This window comes from Aythya ferina (assembly GCF_964211825.1).
Source record: "Aythya ferina genome assembly, chromosome: 8".
Taxonomy (NCBI): Eukaryota; Metazoa; Chordata; class Aves; order Anseriformes; family Anatidae; genus Aythya; species Aythya ferina.
This window is the reverse complement of record NC_140304.1, coordinates 17,265,796-17,282,153: the sequence shown is the minus strand read 5'-3', so window position 1 is coordinate 17,282,153 and position 16,358 is coordinate 17,265,796. Positions and strand designations below refer to the sequence as shown.

Below are 16,358 nucleotides of genomic sequence, written 5' to 3'. Positions count from 1 at the left end.
GCTGCATTGCTCATTATGAAGAGTGAAGATGAGGCATTCTTTACTGCTGCATGGAGAAATATGTGGATGGATTTGCTCATAAGAGGCTTTTACAGGTGACTTAGAGTTGTGAGATAGGTTTTAGCAAAGAAATGTTAATATTTATCTTAGCAGTGAAACAGTTAACGGAACTGACACTTAATCATCTGCTGGAGGAAGTGTGGAATAGGATTAGTATCCACTAGACATAATGGATATAGCTTGCAAGTATGTTTTCGGGCTATCTTAATTTGGGAAGATTACACATTATACATGAAGTATGACAAAAATCCAAATAGAAACCAAAATGAAATCCAAATCCAAATGGACACCATGTCAAAATAAAGTAGGTGATTCTGACCTGTGTGCAGACTTCTGTTGCTGTTACTTCTTGCCGTAGGATTTTGACTTTGCAGTTTAGTTTTCTACTGGCACAAGCCTGGTGTGATGGCAGTTACCACTTCCTCCCTTTTTCTGTGGATGTAAGCTGTGCTGATGCAATGCTCTCCTTTTCCTTCACCCCTCCCACATGCAAGCTTTCTTTACCCTGTCTCACCACTTCCTCCTGAGGTGCCCCTACAGCAATGAGAGATTTTTCTGCTGGTGCTGTTTAAACCAGGTGCTATGAAAGGAACAGTTTGTGCAGGCAGAAGAAAATTCGCAGCCACTAAAAAGGTTTCTACAGTAAATTTTTGCTGGCAAGAGAGGAGAGGGATTCTTGGTTGATACAGCTAAATCAGCAACACATTAAAGTGTGGCTAGGGGCTTTACTGCGTAAGTGTTCTGGTCTGGTAACTGGGGTGAAATGTGAATGCATAAATATATATATCAAATTTATGTCTAGAAACCCCTTTTGATTTTTTTAAGAGGAATTTCTGCAGCTGCAAACTCACGAAGTGCCAGGGGAAATACTGATATCCTCAAACACAGCTCATTTATTTTGAATCACACTTCACTGATGTGCTTTTGGTAAGTTTTAAAAGCAGCTTGTCTGTATGAGCTATTTGTTTACCATGTGCATGCAGCAAGTGTCAGTGCTGACCTTCTAGAAGTAGAATGAAAGGGACCTGAGGAAGGCAAAAATTTGCGTGGGTATTTTCTTTTTTGGTTTCTTGTGTCCTGCTGACAGGTGTCACAGCATGTTGTGCATCTGGGTGATGTAAGACAAAACATTATTTCTCAGGTTTTTCCTTCTTCAATATGCTGTCTCAGAGGTGCAGCCAGTGTTGCCCGTTGGCTCAGCTTTAGCCAGCAGTGGATCCCTTTTGGAGACAGCTGGAACATAAACGTAATGCAAGGTGAGCCTGAGGGGGCTGCGGCCAGTGGAGGAAGCACGGCATGCTGGCCCCATGTCCTGCACTGCCTCACCGGAGGAACTGGGTACAGCATGTGGTGAGGGGCCTGGAGAGCGAGGAATGTTTTTCCCAAATGAGCGTGTGTATGCATTTATTTCAATACCAGAAAAAGTAATTAGAATTCAGTTAATTTATGAGTAAATGAAATTGAAATTCACCCCAAAACAGTAAACTCTTCTGTCTGCAACGGTGTTGTTGTCAAGGTTGTCTCAAAGCAGAAGAAATTTTTTTCATAGGTTTCGGCACAAATTTTATTTCAACTGCTTCTTTGCAATAAGAAGGACCTCCATGTACGTCACCCCAGGACTGCTATTTCCATGTTATGTTATCTTTTTTTTCTTTCCCACTGGTAGAGTTATATTTGTCATGCAGAATTTTCAGTGCTAGCATTAGACACAAACTGGAAAATGACCTTACTTTGGTGTTTTTTCCACTGTTTTTAGCTTTGATGCTGCTTTGAATAGACAAAAGGCTTGTTCATCAGTGACAACCAAGGCCAGTCCCCACGGCCAGACTGCTGCAAGCTGAGCTGCTTCTGGCCGGCTGGTTCTTCTGTGAGTCCGGACCTGGCCCCGCCACGGGCAGCAGTACCAACTGCAGGACCTCCGGGAGGAAAGGGTGTGGAGTATGGATATTTGTCAGCAAACTTGCTGTAGCATAGAGTGTGTGACAAAGGTCAAAACATAGCAGTTCTTTAAGCCTTTAATGGAGTAATGTCATGTTTAATGCTTTCATCTGCATAGACCAATATTTGACTAAATAGAAAGCAAATTCGGTAGACTTTAGTAATTTTATCTATGTGTTTTGACACAATGTGGTGGTGTTTTGAAATGCTTATCCTTCTCTAAATTCTCCACTGGAATCTCAGGAGGTACTTTTTGGATAGGTGAAAGGAGCTCCTCAACTTGTTGTCACTCTCTCAAGCTTTGTCCCTTGTCTTAGGTAGGCAATGCTTTCTTGAGTAAGGCAGCACCATCACAGTGTGTTTGTTGTCTTGGAGGTTTCATGCTTCAAGAGCTTGAAATTGGTGTAGTGAGGCTGGCCATCAGGAGTAAGGTATGCCTGTCCTCATCCAGACCTGATTTAATCTTGCAGTGAAGTGAAATGCTTCCAGCAGCTAAGGACAGTAGAAGGGACTGGGATGGAAGGGTGAAGTTTTCCTTTCCAAGACTTGATTTTATGTAGATCTGCTTAACATTTTGTATAGTAATGTTGTACTTTCACTTCTTGGTGGTGAAAAGGACGTACTATAAGAAGTTGGTGACATTATTGTCTGGCATCTCAGACGGTAAAGATGAGGGGAGAGAGAGCGATTTGCAGCAGAAAAGCAAACAGCTCTTTGCCCAATTATTTCAGTGTTGCTGTGGTTTAGTTGTAATATTGTGTCACTCTGTTCACAGCTTTTTATAGATCCTTTTAGATTTATTTTTTACATTTAAATGAATAATACATTTCTTAGTTTTGTTTATTATTTCAAATGCTAGAGTTTGTTTGCAGTTGTAACATTCTACTTGTTCTGGTGATTGAATATTACAAACCTGGCCTTTGTTGTTGAGTTCCCAAACTTCTCACTTATCTGACTTTGCATTTCATGAAGTAGTTCTTGCTCAGTGTAATTGGAAGCTGTAGAAAAGTTTTCTCTGCATAATTAGAATTGATTTGATCAGTAAGGCATCAATCTCTTTCCCATTCCCTTAAATCTTATCTTCTGCAAGAGCTGTGGGGAAAAAAAAAAGTAATTTTCTGCTGCTAAACTGAATCTGCCACCTTTTGAAGTAAAATGTTTATCTGAGCTGCCTACAAAGTCCATTTTTCTGGTCAGTTCAAATTATGTAAGGAACTTAGTGATTATTAATGATGTTGTGTTTGAAATGTTAAAAAAAAAAAAAAAAAAAGATATATAAGAAAAAAATTGCTGCTTGCAGAAGGACTGCAGCTCAGCGTCTGCCTGTAGTTTGCAGCTGGAGCTTGTGGTCCTGCATGCTTTTCAGCTGCAGGGAAGTGCTCTAGGATGTGGGTGAGTATTTGGAGTGGCAGAGGTGGGTGGGTGGTGCCACAGAGAGGCATTGGTAGGGGCAGCGGCATGGAGCAAAGAGCTGGGTAATGTATTGATCCACCTCTTGGGGCTGTGCTGTCCTGGTATGAGGATTTAGATCAAGACAATCTGGAATGACTGACAGCTCGGTGAAATAATCAGGCTGCCTAGAGCTCTATCATCTTGTTAAGCATCGTTTGAGATTTATGGTATGTTCATTTCTCTTTAATGCAACTGATTTAAGATACGTAAATGTGTTTCTAGCACTATGTTTGTAGTTTTTCTCCCTACAACTCATGTAACTTTAATACTTATGTATTTCTTGGTTTCATACAACTTCTGTCTCAACCAGTGTTCAGTCTGAAAGTAATAATAGAGGAACTGTGACTTTCACAAAAACAGCATGCATAGATTGGGAGAGATGAGGAGCTGAGAACTAGAGCTCCCATCCATAAGTATTTAGCAAAGCTTATTTCAACTACTTCTGTCTTTGTTATAATTACTCGAGTTATGCCAAACTAAAAGCTCCAAGCATGCTTTGGTTTGACATTTAGCTAAATCATACACTCATTTAGGTTGGAAAAGATCTGTAAGATCATCTGGTCCAACCTTTAACCTAGCACTGCCAAGTCTACTACTAAACAGTGTCACTAAGCATTACATCTACACATGCTTTGAAGACCTCCAGGAATGGTGATTCAACCACTTCCCGGGCAGCGCATTCCACTACTTCACAACCCTTTCAGTGAAGAAATTTTTCCTAATAACTGACCTGAACCTCCCCTGACACAACTTAAAGCCAATTCCTCTTGTCTTATCACTTAGTGCTTGGGAGAAGAGACCAATCCTCATCTCGCTATAGTCTCCTTTAAGGTAATTGTAGAGCCTCTTTTTCTCTGGGCTGAACATCCCCAGTTCCCTCAGCTGTTCCTCATAAGACTTGTTCTCTAGACCCTCACATGTAATATCCTAATGAGGAGGAGAATTGCTTCTGTGCACATTGAATAGCACTTGTAGTTCTTGTATGTTGGATAACATGTACGTAGTTGGTGGAATTTGTGGTTGGTGGTTTTTGTTTTTTTTTTTTTTTTTTTTTTTTTTTTTCAGTCACAAGTTTCTCTTGTTTGTGTGGGTTGCTCACATAGCTGTTAGTGGGAAGAGATAAACACTTGATACAGAAAAAGATGATGAGGCAAGGGCTGTCATGTATTATGTATATATTCTGTGCCTTGCATGCTGAGGCCCTGACCTACTTCAGGCCTCTAAGTACTTCTGCAATGTAAGTGTTTAGTAATGATAAACTGCAGCACCTGGCAGAGGGATTCAGTGTGCACAAACAGCACCTTAAACAACCTCTTATCCTTTCCCTGAAATGAGACAGTTTAAAGGTTTCTGTTCTTTCGGGAGGGGTTGGACGAGTTGCTTCTTTGCGGTGTGTGCTGACATGGTATTCAGTGACCAGCACCTTGGTTTAGTGCATGTCAGCAAAGTAAGATGATAGAGCTGCCTTGTCTGACCTGTGTTTTTCTGCGTGTGTTGCAGTAATTCTTAGAGTGTATATTAACTTTTCAGAAGTAGTCAATATACTTAGAAAAGCCCTGGTCTCTAATAACATCCGAAAACAAGGACAGCAACAAGAAAGCAAAAGACCAGAAAGTCCCCATCAACAAAATGAGCTGTAACATGGTCAATGGGAGAGCTGCTTGCAGCCAAGGGCACTCATCGAAGGGGAGGTGGGTTAGGAAAACTTGAAAGCTGTCTTGGCTTTTTCAGTGAGGACAGGGTTGGACTCTCCAACTACATGCTCAGAGTAGCCGTGTAACGTAATGTTACTTACAGCATTATATCAGGCTGAGTTTCACAGCTTGTCACAAAAGGCCTTGGGGCATGTTCTTGGCTTTCTGGAGGGTCTGATCAAAGATGACGGAACTAGGCGGGCTAAGAGGTCATGGCATTTTAGAAAGAGAGCCTCTTAAAAATAACTCAATGACCTTTTTCAGTTGGAGGTATCCCCGAGATAAGTTGTTTTTGATTGATCTGAAGCCAGGGCTATGAGTGTTTCCTGCTTACTGGATGCATTGAACGTGGATTCATGCACATGGGGTTAAAAGGCTGTGTGGATCAGCGCTTGTTGAAAATGTTTCCTGAAACTTGAATGGGTTAAACAATGCTACTGATGTTTCTTGATACCTTTTTGAAATATCACCTACCAAATTAAAAGCGTGTGTAGGGGATGGACTTGTTTTCATTCTGTATAACTGGAAATCACACCAGGAATGTGCATCTTGTTTTTAGAGCAGTCATAGACCAGTCCTCAGGAGCTGACTCACTGCTGTTTTGTAAGCAGGGTTTGCCTTTCTTTCATGTGGTTCTACATTTTTCCATTCCCCAGTCCACTGCAATTTAGATCTTCCCTGAGCATGCTGGTGTCAGAAAACCTTCGTCTAGCATAGAGCGTTGTCCTGCATGCGTTGCTTGTGCTCAGCCTGATTTGACAATAGCAAATGTAAAGTTTAGTTATTTCATTGCTTTCTAGTTGTGCCTTTGTCAAATTGTGCTGCAAGGGCACTTTCCCTGTAATTGTGTAACAGGATGGTAAATAAAATATTTTTAATCGTTTGGGAGGGGTGTATTGTGTTTAGTCTAGTGTTACGCTGTCTTACTTTTATGGGCCTGCTTTCAGTTCTTTCCTACACAACGATTGAGACTTAATCTTGAGTTTCAGATAAATCGACTTGTTCAGCTTGTATATTTTTCCAAGCTGCTCTACTGGGATACTATGGTGGGGTGGGATTGGGAAAAATGGGCAGCTGGAAAGAATAAGGGGAAGGCCAAGGCTCTGTACAGTTTGAGCCTTCAAGTTATAATTTCTAGTGTGGAGTGCACCTTGTATTATGCCACTGGATTCCGCTGTTGACTTTCAAGATCACTGAAACTTAGTACTTATTCTCACATCTTGGTAACACTTTATTTGTGGCAGATCAGGTACCTTCCTGTGATTGATAGTAACATTTTTTTGCTTCTTTGTAGTTGGATCAATTTTTTTTTTTTTTTTTTTTTTGGTGGCAGTTTAGGAGGAGGTAAGGTGCCAAAAATCTGCAGCACTGTCAGCATTTTTTTTTTTTTTTAAACCAAAAGCTTTTCTGAAAATAGCTGCACAAACGTGTAAATCAAACTCTTCTAACAGGTCTGCTACCTGTATTTTTTTTTATATAGCTTTGCTAGGGTAAAAGAAGGTCTGATTGTTCTAAGTGATGTTATTGCAGAACTTGTGTGGCTGTAAAACTGACAAGTGTGTGAATTTCACGTTACTTCTGTATGATTGAGATTAAGGACAGTGGTGTGCGTTGCCAGTGGAAATATTCCCAGGGAAACTATATTTGAGAGTAGGGAAGAGCACCCAGCAGAGATTAAGAAATATTTTTTTTCCTTCCTACTCCACTGTGGCCACGAGGCTGAATGTAGTGGAAGGGAAAAATGAAAACCATTCTCACGGAAAAAGGGTGGAGTGATACCACTTTCCTTGATAGAAAAGAGGCTGTGAAGAGCGGAGAAACTATAGGAAGATTTTCATTTCCTGGAAGGAGTTTCACATTTGACATGGGAAAGTGGGACTGATAGGAAGGCCTGTAGAAAGGCAGCACCTTTCCCCAGAGCTGCTGGACTTCAGTCTGGGTGTTCCTGCAGCAAACTCCACCCTCTCATTTCATATCTGTCTGGTATGTTTTCTCAGCCTTGATGCCATTGTCATGTTATTGCTGGCAAAAAAAACCCTCCGTGTGTGGGAGATATGCAAACATGTTGTAACGTTCTGATATAACTTTAGTGCAGGAAAAGAGCAAGCTCTGTACGTAGGTATCTCCAGCTGAGCTCCAGTCTTGCAGCTGAATTCATGAAATAAAGCTGCTGACCCTGAAAAGAGGTTTAGATGGATGTGGGGTGTAGGATCAAGTTATTAATTTTGTAAGCTTATAAAGCACCTCTTTTCAAGCTACATTTTCCATGAAGCTAAATTCCTTTACAGACAGTACGAATTGTCTGCATGAATGTAAAAGCATTGGATTATTTAATGGCATTTTTTATTGAGGATTTCTGGTGATGTGAATTTTCTCATTGCTTCAAGTACTTCTATCACCAGAAGAATGCTGGTTTTGCTTTCTTATAACTGAGGTGGACTTTATCTTCTTTCTCTTAATGTAAAAATTCTAAACATTGTTTTTCCTTCTATTGTGTTTGTGTTTTTTTTTTTTTTTTCTGTTATATTCTTTTCGGGTCAATGAGAACATAATCTTTTTGTGGGAGGGAGGAATGAACCTATTAAAATCCTTTCTCATATGCAGGGTTAAGAATTGCACTCAGGAGGGTAATGCACAAGTGGAATTGCTATCTTCTCGTAACAGTTTAGACTTTGGTAAAGAAAGTGGATGAGTCATTGCAGGGATTTGATGGATGAAAAGATTGATTAATAATTAATTTAAAAACAAGAAGGCCTTTCCTCCGTGTCCCAGATTTCAACCACTCAAAAGATTCTCACGTGTAGTTTAGCATTTGAGTGCTATGGACATACTTGTTTTGATGTCTTTGCTTAAACTGCAAATGCTCCTTTCCCTATGCTTTTGTTTTCACATTATTAATAAAGATATAAATGTCAAATTAATTTGAAGTGTCCTTATGAGATTGTGGCACCTTGAAGGAGTCAAATATTCCCATTATTTTGGGTGTGAATATGAAGGTTTATGATACTTGTTTCTTGACCTTTTTGTGTTGCACTGGTGTACTAGGTGCTTCCTGAATAGCCATAATCCCCTTTTCAGTGTTCTTGTGCTCTTGCATATGATTTAATTTGTTTTTCCACAACAAGCACATGTCAGTCCAGGCCTTACATTTCAACAGGTGTGTGTTAGAGCTGGGGGTCTAACAGGAAACCCAAGTGCCATGGTGCCTTTATGCATTTATGCTGGGTTAGTGGTAAAACTGGGGAACTCAGCAGGCTGCAGTGTGACCCTGACAGGATGACTCAAAACTGGCCCTTTGAATTCAGATAAATTAGCTTAAATAATCTCTACTTGAGTTTTTCATCTGCAGTGGTCCTAAAACAAGGGGTTGATCAAAATCGATTCATGAAAGGTGCAGCAGCTTCAGAATCCTTTTGAAATCCTTTAAGATGTAAATTGATGTGCTCTGAGTGCTTCTGCCCCGGGCAAATCTTTGATATGAGGCACATCGTGTGACTCTGATCCTTGAAGAGGTAATAAACTGAGTTTTGTCTTCTTATTAATTAAAGCCATGCTATGTCCCGTGCTGGGCATTTTTGATATCGAATATTGGATGTGTTTTGTGCATAGTGAATATAGCCAAAGGTTTTTGTTTGCTAACAATGTACAAAAAAAAAAACAAACCAAAACAAAAATAAGTCTGATCTTTTTTCACTTTTACTTTATTATAACTGTAAATGGTAAATGAAAATTTGTAATATTTTTAATTTGGGCTGTCGCTATAATTTGTAATTTTCACCTGAAATGCTTCACATTTCCAGTTCAATGGAGTGTCCCCAGTTCTGTCTAGGCTATAGCCTTCTCACCATGCTCCTCTAAAAAGGAGATGGCCATCAGATATTTGGCACTGACATGGAGCTACAGCTTTCTGGTGCTGGTATTTATGACCGTGCATCTTGTCAGATGCACAGGGTGCAGCAACTGAACCTTGCACTTCTCAAGGCCTGAGTCTGTAAAGAGTTGTCTAAATCTTCCATTGTGCAGACTGAGATACACTTTCACCTGCTTTAACGATGAACTTTAATTTACCTTAGTCAGAAGTTTAAGTTAGTTGCAGTGCCGTGTGAATTCTTCATAATGTGTATTATGTTCGGTACAGAATTACCATGAGTAGGGTTTTTAGAACAGAAAAGGAGAGTGCAGGACTGCTCTGCAAGCATATTGTTGGAGTTAAACTCCGTTTTTGTCGAAGGAATCGTTTTGCCTTTGTAATAAAACTCGTTGGTTTGACTCAAAATATGAAAGTTATGATATGGCTTTTTTTAAGGTATGGCTTTTTTTTTTTAATTTGTGTTAAACACATTGAAGGTGGATAATGTGAAGAAGATGAAGAAATCTTAGCTGTAAAGAGGGATACTCGATTTTGTGTGTGAAACTAGACCTTGACTGCTTGTTTTCCTCTCACACAGCCTCCTTGGTAAGTGCCACGTGCCGGGCTGAGTGGGTGTTCGGCCGCCGGGCAGCAGAGGACAGAAAGCGGTTTGCTTTTCAGGGGTGCTGGGGAGAACTGGATGACTTCCTGGCTTCACGAAGATAAAACTTGCTCTGGCAGCAGTACGGGCAGTGAAATTTGACAAGAAGTGGGAGGGGAGAAGGATGTGTGCGACAGGGCAATTTTTGCATTGTGGAAGGAAGAAGCGAGGCCTGGAATTTATATAGCCTGATGTTTGCGAGCGTGTGAAGTAAGCCAAGGAAGCTAGCGGGTGCTGGGCCGTAATGGATTCGCTCTAGTTTGTCGAGTTGGTGTGGATAAGAGGACAGTGAGGAATTGCAGGGCTCTGTAACCTCAGAGGCAACAAACGGTGTGACTGCTCTGGGTGCAAGGTGCCCCGGGCTGCTCTGGCTGCTGTTTGAGGCTGGTGCAGCGTTCAGCTCAGCTCCAGAGCCGTTTCCCTGGATCTGTGCTGTTGGAAGCTTCCTAACGCAGAGAAGGCCCTAAGCAGGCCTAGTTGCAGTTACATTTGTTTTTCCTGTGGGATCAGCTCGGAACCCCTGGGAGGATGAGATAGGGGTCAGAGATGACCCGCATTTCCTCCAGACTTCAATTTTTCCTACTCTCAGACTTGTGTGTGGGGAGAGATCTGTGGTGTGAGCGAGAGAGCTGCAAGGGCATTGCGTGGCAAGAGGGGATGGATCTGGCAGCTGAAACTTGCCCAAAGAAGCAGGTCCCACCAGGGTAGCTTGCCTGGTACGCGTGGTCCAGAGAGTGTAAAGCAAGAGTTAACATCACATGGTAATTGGCGAGGCAATGCTTTTTGCTTTAAATCTTGGTAACTTTCACAGTGCATCTTCTTCTAATTACTTCACTTCTGAATGAGTGCTAAGGTATGTGGGGGGCTTGTTTTTAATTATGAACTGCAAATAGTTCCCATAGGTTTTCAGGCCTGGTTCCAAAAACATTACCTGTCATGTGATGTTGCATCAACCAGGAAATCCCCAGACAGTAAGCCTGCTTGGATTTTCTAACGCTTGCCTTTCTTCTATTCTTGTCACACTTCTTCCAGTCACAGTGGTGAGAAACTGCCTTTGATGATTATTCAGACTGACTCCTCTTGTGTGCATTGGTTAGGGGGTGATGAAGGCTGTGAAACATGACTCTATCCATGAAAAATAATTTTCTAAAATATTTCTTTAGCTTTTCTAATAGAATCATTTTTCACTTGTACATTTGCATTAATAGCAGTTGGCTTCTAGTTAATAAATGCAGTGCCCTATGAAAATAATTGGTTATTAGGATTGGATTGGTTCCTACGGTGCCCTTGCTGCAGCTTTTGCTGGCTAGCTGTGACTTTGCTTGTGTGCACAGCAGAGTTGTTTACATGCCTGGAATATGCTAGAGGCAAGGAGAAAGGAACGGCTTTAATGCGATGCAGCTAGATGCTCTGTGGGGGAGGCCTCAGAGTTGTTCATAACAAGATCAAATGTTGATCAGTGTTTGCGGAAGAATAAGGTTACTGTTCATGAGAAATGCAAGAACAGTATATTACGTGCTTTCGAACCATCTTTAAAACCAGGTATTTGTGATGCTGCCTAGGAAAATGTCCCTCTCCTGCTGCTGTTGTTTTGAACTCAGAGTGTCAGTGGCACCGAGGTGAAGCATCCATCCAAACCACTCCGGTGTGGCCCCAGCTGCATCTCAGAGCTGTCTTCAGTGAGGAAATGAGCAGTCACCGGCTTCTTTCAGCTCCCCCACAAAAAGCCTGATGATTTTTTTGTTGAGGTGCTGCTGGAACATTGTGGCTACTATTAAATTTGTTTTAAAGGCAGCTGTGGGGATTTACAGTCTCTGTAGAATAAGAAAACAGTTATTCTGACATTGAGCTGTGAACATGAGAAAATGGCTTATCCCATATTACAAGGTATAAAAGCTGGGAGAGGACAGAGGGAACAGCTCGAGAGGAATGGAGAAGAAAACAGCTGAAAACCACCTCCTCTCCCTCCAGAGCTATTTTTTGTCAGTGACAAAACTGTGGGATGAGCAAAGCTGATTTGTATCTGCAGCAGGTCGTGGTTGCGATCTGAAAATGTATCCCCAGGAAAAAACAGAGCAGGCTGAGCTGCGGGGGCGGGAGTGCACGAAGCCACGTCTGCTGGCTCTGAACCTGGAGTTCCTGTTCGGTCTGCTGCTTGTTGTCTTCCAGGTGATGCCTAAAATCCCACAACAAGGGCCCTCAGTCGCTGCTGTGCTGTGTTAGGCTGTGCACAGCATCAGCAGGCTGGGGTTTCAGATGGGCAGGTTTGTGAAAGAGAAGCTGGGGGATGCAGCTTGCAGGGAATGGGAGGGAGGGAGTAGGGAAATCTTGGAAGGCTGCATCAGAATAAGAGGCTTTAAAACTATGGCTCAGTGCCTGTCAGAAATCCTTATCTAAAGCAATCCTGGCGAATACACAGTCATGAATTTATTTACCAGAACTCAAGCTTTTATGGTTGTGTGGTTTCTTGCATTCTTAGATGTGTTTGGTGTTGAAGCAGCATCTAAGCAGATGCTGAAGCAGATGCACTGTGGTGTCTGGGCCCGTCTCCTGAGGGGGATATTTTGAACAGTTAGTCCCAAATAAATCCTGTGTGTGGTTCTGGAGCTAAGGGCTTGTCTTCACATGCTGTTGAGAAATGATTCGAGTCAGCCTAAGGTGTGAATTTCAAATGGATTGCTTTACATCTCTGAGGAAGAATAGTTGAGAGTTACTCTGATTCTGGGAAAGAGTGTCTGGGGAGGGTCCCAAGCAGTTTAACCAATCCATTTTAAAAATTTGTATGGTTTTTCTCTCAAATAATCTGAAATGCCTTATGCAGACAAAGCCTCAAAGTGGATTATGTTATATAGGAAGGCTGGTCATAAGGATTTCGGAAGGTTTATGTGGATGCAGAAGTATTACTAGTCAGGAATAGCACTTGCATTTTAAAATCACTCTGTACTTTTCATCTGAATTTAATATTCAAGCAACCCAGCTAACCTTAAACAGGAATTATGAGAGGAATGTGGACTGACTTCAGTGTGCAATAGACCTTTGAAGCATTGCTATGGCCTCTTAAAACTATAATTAACTGTGCGATCACTGAAAGTTTCAGCAGAAACTTTTAGGTCTCATTGAATCTTTCATAGTCAATGGAATGCTCTTTTTTGGTGGGTGAAGTCTGTTTTCTGGCTTCTTGTGAGAATTTTCTAAGCTGATGGGGAAGAAGATGGAGGAAGTTGGAGGAGTACACGCCCTCTCTGTAGGTCTTGGACTTGCAGCCCAAACTGAGATTCTTCCCATCCCATAGAAAGATTTTTAGATATGTGTACAAAGCAGAGAACTTCAGCAAAATCTGTGTAGTAAAAAAAGGGCTGAAAGTTTTAGTATCAGAGGCTTTTGGTGACCTGCATGGTAATGTTTACCCCCAAGCCAGAGAGCAGGGGACAGAGGAATCCAGCTCAGGGAGTGTACACTTCACAGCCTGAACTGTCTGAGCAGAGTGATGCTTTTGAATACCTGCTGCCTAATTTAGGGGTAATTTGTTGCAGAAGGTATGGGCAGGGCTCTCCCTTTTGCTTTTTGATGTATATTTACAGTCCATTTTCCCCTCCTTTGCTTTCCCTCTGTTCTGCTGCTTTAATAGGAAGAGTGGATGCCTGAAGTACAGTATATATTTTTCCTTAGTCAGTTTTGTGTGTGCAAAGTTGCAGCGTCTGTACAGCAAGTACCTAGGTTATTTCTTTTTCAGCTACTGAATGTAGACTTCTGCTAAACATCATAATGAATTTCTGCTCTAACTAAATGTATGTAAGTAGGTGCTTGTAGGTGCCATGTGGGACTTTTGACTGTAAGAAGTCCATGTGTGCTGGAGGGCAGAATTACATCTGTAGGCTGGTACCAATGTGCTCCTAGGATGCTTAACAGTTCATGGTGTATGAATTGTGAGTATGTTTATTTAAATCAAGTTACGCTTGAGATTGGAAGGTTCTCAGTGTTTTTCCTACTGGTGTGGCAATTACAAAACCAAATGTTGTGGTTTTCTTGGTGAGTACATCGTTTTATTGCCCTGGGAAAGATTTGATCCTAGAGGCTAAGGATTGATTCTGTACTAAGGTTTAATCCACTGCATGTGCAAATCCAGGTGGTGGAGGGTGGATGCTTCTCCCTTGGGCGGATGAGGAGTGTTGTATCTACATGCAGAGTGCGTGTGCTTTGCATTGCCTTTTTTCTCTGATGAGACGGCAAATAGGGCTGAGGCCAGTTCCTTTTGCTTTGCCTCATTCATCCAAAAGGCAGCAGATGGCTGGTAGCATGCACAGGCTTTTAACCTGGCTGAGAGTCAGGCTGATGAGGAAGAGCCTGAATGTGTCCTTTGTCCAGTTTTGGTTGACTCATCAAATTGGTGGCTTGGTGAATGCCTTACCTTTAGAGTCAAAGAATAGGAGAAACAAATACAGATTTTTTTTTTTCCCCAAATATTTTTTTGTAGCTGTCCCAAGTGGCTAATCAGCAAACATACAGGTTTGCCTCCCTTAGCGCACTCTAGTTGGTTTTGTTTTGTTGACTCTGGCCCAGTTATGTAAAGGATGGATAAATAGCAAGCAATTACAAGGAAATACATACTTGATGCTTCAAAGGACCACATCTGTCATCATGGAGAGCTTAGTGAATGTTGTTGTAGGAAGAAGAGTGTGAATGGGAAATGGTGATCTCTAAGAATATTTCAAGTAGCCAAAACACTGAAATTCTGGTTTAAAGGGGGAGGAAAAAAAGAAAAGACAACAACCAGGGTAACAGCCCTCTGACTTTGGGACACATTTCAAAGCAAAATACAGAAATTTATGGGACAACGGATACATGAGAGTTGGTGCACATTAGAAGTAAGGAAATAAATTGGGGAATTAACTACACATATATTCTATATTTTAAGTGTTAGGAAACAAATAATCCACGTTATTAGATGAAGATAATGAAATAGGTCATGCAAGAAAAGTAGAAATATTAATACTTCTCTATATTTGAGAAGGTGCAATATTTGATACTGTGCCATTCTAACAGAAGATGATTAATTTCTTTAAATCCTTGTTAATTAAGGATTTAATAATTTCTAGGGGTAGAGATATGCAAACTAGCAGTGCTGTAACTCAGTTGTTAAAAAGAGCTTGCTGTGAAAAGTCTGCAGGCCTGCAGACAACAATTCTTAATAACTGTTGGCATAGAGGGTTGTAGAATTAACAGTGCCAGAGAAGGGAAGGGTGGGTGACTGTTTTAGCCCTGTTCCAGGTAGGGTGGCATTTTTTCTCATCAAGATACTGGAAAAGTTAATGCTACATTCAGTTGATAAAGATGTAAGACAGACTAATGTCAGTGTGTGTTAGGTCATGGGAAATGCGTCGTAGCAAACGCAGTGACATGCTGGAAACCAAGCTTTTCTTGGGAGAGGGATCTGCATGAGATGCAGTGAAGCTACGCCTGCCAAAGGCAGCTGTGCAGCTGAAGAGGGGCAGTCCTGCCTAGCAGATGCTGCCACTCCCTTGCTCCTTCCATCTTCTCCCTGCGGTCCCTCCCTGCCTCCAGCAGAGGCAGCCAGGTAGGGCTCTGGCGTACCCTTTTGGGACTCCTGTCCACACACGTTGGTGCTATGTGGTATTGCAAAAGCGCCTGAATTAAGGACTGAGTAGCTGACGTTTACAAGTTAGTCACTGGCAGTGAATCATTATCAACTGTGAATGCTTCTAGCCATCTGCTTTAAGGGTTGAGGTGAGGCCGGATTCTGTTGAACATTTTCATTGGGTATCTGGAGGCAGGGTCAGAATCTGAGGCGCAGTCGGTAGCGCGGTAAGTGAGGGCACGGCACTGTGTACCGTGCAGCCTGGGGATTCCTGTGAGCTGTATCAATCAGAAGTGTGTTTTAAATTAGTCTGATGCAAGACCACGGGGCCTGCAGATGTTGTGCTGCAGCCCAGTGACCGAACAGGAACCCAGGGAGAAAGGTCCTTAGGGGTGCGGTGAGTAAATAAGACACGACTGCTCTTCCTTCTGCAGGGCAGTGCGTGAGCGAGTAGGAGCAACGCGGACAGGAGGTGAGAGCGGTGTTGGAGTGGTGTATGGGACGGTTCTGGGGCCGGGAGCAGCCTGGTGGGAGGAAAGGGAGTGAGCTCAGAAAAAAGGCAGAGGAGATAATCTGAAGGCTGGGTGGTCTTCAGGTTCTACAAGGAGAGCCTGCAGAGCTCCTTCTGCTGCTGGGTCAGCTGTTTCTTGATAGGTAAATGGGGCGATTTGATAACCAGAGGCAAGCACCTTCTGAGGGAGAGCACAGCACTCTGGATGCTAAAAGGCTAACAGAGACAGGCATAACACAGCTCATGGCTGATGGCTGGGAACTGCAATTGGGCAATTAGAAATAAGGCATGCATTTGTAACGGTGAGAGAGAGTAAGCACTGGAACAAATAAATGATGAAGGGAAATGGTGGATTCTATCCAAAATGTTCCCAGGGCTTGAAAGCTTCTCTGGAAGTGTTATGTTAGGCAAACAAAGGTTTAGCTTACAGTTACGTACAGTCCTCTGGGCTAAATACAGCAATAATAGCGCATAGTGGTCTGCGTTGTCCCGTGGCAGCAGTAATTCATAGAGAGAACTATGCAAACCTGAACTAATGTTCCTCATATGCTGAAACAATTGGGTACCAGCTGGCCTTGCTGATAGAAAGTATGTAA

General features: G+C 42.2%; 2 protein-coding genes across 5 annotated transcripts in view; one reads left to right on the top strand and one right to left on the bottom strand.

Annotated features, from left to right (window-relative positions):
• LOC311440447 (uncharacterized protein) overlaps nt 1-16,358 on the bottom strand; it is a 378,092-nt gene that overhangs the window by 106,814 nt on the left and 254,920 nt on the right. The gene's annotated exons all lie outside the window — the stretch shown is intronic.
• LRRC8D (leucine rich repeat containing 8 VRAC subunit D) overlaps nt 1-16,358 on the top strand; it is a 48,631-nt gene that overhangs the window by 11,826 nt on the left and 20,447 nt on the right. The gene's annotated exons all lie outside the window — the stretch shown is intronic.